Here is a 2,078-nt window from a genome sequence, read left to right as displayed (position 1 = left end):
ACAGCATTCTTTAATGTCTGAATAATCCTGGGGTTCTGACCAACTATGGGACCAACACAGGAGTTTTGCCTCTAGCCTATAGCCATTCACTCATAGGAACATCTGGGTAACAGTTTGGGTGTGGGTGGAGGGGAACAGAGCATTCTGCCCTTTATCACTTCCCCAGGGCAGAAATACTAGATTCCTAACACTAATAATATTCTTTTACTCAAATAAGAAAAGAATAATAGATTTCTTCCTAACCTTAACAAAAATAGAAGGAGCAAGGCAATTTCTAAACAGACTTCAAAGATAATTTATAGGCATTAAGAGGTCTCTTCATTGCAACCTATCTTCTAGAAAGGGGTACAAAGATCCTTATGCATCTTGCTTAAAAACAATAGATAAAATATGGCCAATTAATCTCATCTACTTCCCAAGAGAAGGAAGGTCTCTTGATGTTAGAAGTATCAAGCATCAAATTCTCATGAGTTTTCCATAACAAATATTTATTATTTTTATAATCTGAAAATAATGCTACTTTATTTCAAAATTAGCAGGATTCTAGTCACAAATGAGAAATTATAATTTCCTGAAATACTAGTGGAGATACCAAAAATGTTTATATTCTGCACCACCCAAAACATAAAAGTACAGTGCTCGCTTCGGCAGCACATGTACTAAAACTGGAATGATACAGAGATGAGCGTGGTCCCTGCACAAGGATGACATGCACATTCATGAAGTGTTCTATATCTAAAAAAAATTAAATAAAAGTACAGAAAATAAAAATAAAGGAAAATGCTAAGAACTTGGATAGCAACCTAATTTTCTTTATGTAGCTTCAAATTCCCTCAAGGGGAAGAGTAATTCCTAACGACTTACATGTTCCTTCATCAGTCTGGAATGCAGTAGGAAGTCAATAAATATTTGCTGAATGAATAAATTTAATAGTAAATGAATTGCCTAATTTAAAACTTTTATGCCAAAGACCTTCTCCCAAGAATCTCAACCATCACTCCAGTCCCAGTCACCAGAGGTAACCACAGTGAAGTATGGTGAATCTGTCTCCACACAAACATACACGCACCAGGGAGGGAGAAGGGGGAGATACATACCATAACTATTTCCACTTAAACAATACAGTGAATATCCTACTATAGTTTCACTTCATTCATTCTTCTTTAAATAACTGCACAAACTTAACAGTTTTCCAGATGCTTTCAGCAACTAAGATATTGAATGAAAGGAAATAAAAGTACTAATAGTAATGGCTAACATGTATTGAGCACTGTTCTAAATGCTTTATATATACTACACTTTAAAACTGTGCAACTTTCTATGTAGGTAGTATTACATCTAGCCCTCTTACAAAGAAATTAACAAGTATTACTTGCCCAAGATTATAATCACTTGCCTAAAGTTAGACAATAAGTGGCAGGGCTAGGATTTGAAGCCAGCTGTCTGTCTTGTGAGCCTGTGTTCTTAATCAGTATTGCCTCTGTGATGTTAAACCACTAAAGATAAATTCTTACTTAACTGCTGGCTGATGTAAACACAGTAAGATACAATGTCTGGGTATGTTTTAACTACACCAGAACCTTCTACACAAAGTAGTGCATTCAAAGTAACCATACCAAGAGGTTATATGTTCAGTTTAGAGTCTGCCATTAGTCAAAAACACTTGAATTAGTAAAAAAAAATATGAATTTCCCTCACATATATTTCATAAGCTGAACAAAAAAAAGGATCTAAGTGCCTATTGTTACCTTTTTTTATAGCCAAAAACAGCTTTTTTCAACTTTTACTACCCATTTTGTTCTTAAGAATTGTCACTAAATGATTTACTGTCATTAAAAAAAAAAAACTATATCCAGTCAAGCACAAAAAAAGAACTTGACTCAACATTGGAGAAATAGATGACTCAGACTCTAAACTCGGGTCCAAGGGTACAAGTGTTTTGAATAATGGCAGAATCTTTGGAATAAGTATAGTCTTTCAAGATAACCATTCTGAAGAGGGCAATATTCAATTGCCTGTTTAAGGTCAATCTGTTAAAAGTTAGTTAACAGGTTTCATTCACTTACTAATCTAGCAAC

At 34.4% G+C, this 2,078-nt stretch overlaps 1 non-coding gene across 1 annotated transcript; it reads left to right on the top strand.

The window, feature by feature from the left end:
* The first annotated feature begins 635 nt into the window (after positions 1 to 635).
* Positions 636 to 739, top strand: LOC123612613 (U6 spliceosomal RNA). Its single transcript, XR_006719904.1, has one exon. It is a non-coding gene; the product is annotated as a U6 spliceosomal RNA (small nuclear RNA).
* Positions 740 to 2,078: the final 1,339 nt, after the last annotated feature.

The sequence above is a fragment of the Camelus bactrianus genome, chromosome 2 (assembly GCF_048773025.1).
Source record: "Camelus bactrianus isolate YW-2024 breed Bactrian camel chromosome 2, ASM4877302v1, whole genome shotgun sequence".
Taxonomy (NCBI): domain Eukaryota; kingdom Metazoa; phylum Chordata; class Mammalia; order Artiodactyla; family Camelidae; genus Camelus; species Camelus bactrianus.
Note: the sequence above shows the minus strand (reverse complement) of the source record. Positions and strands in the feature narration are given on the sequence as shown.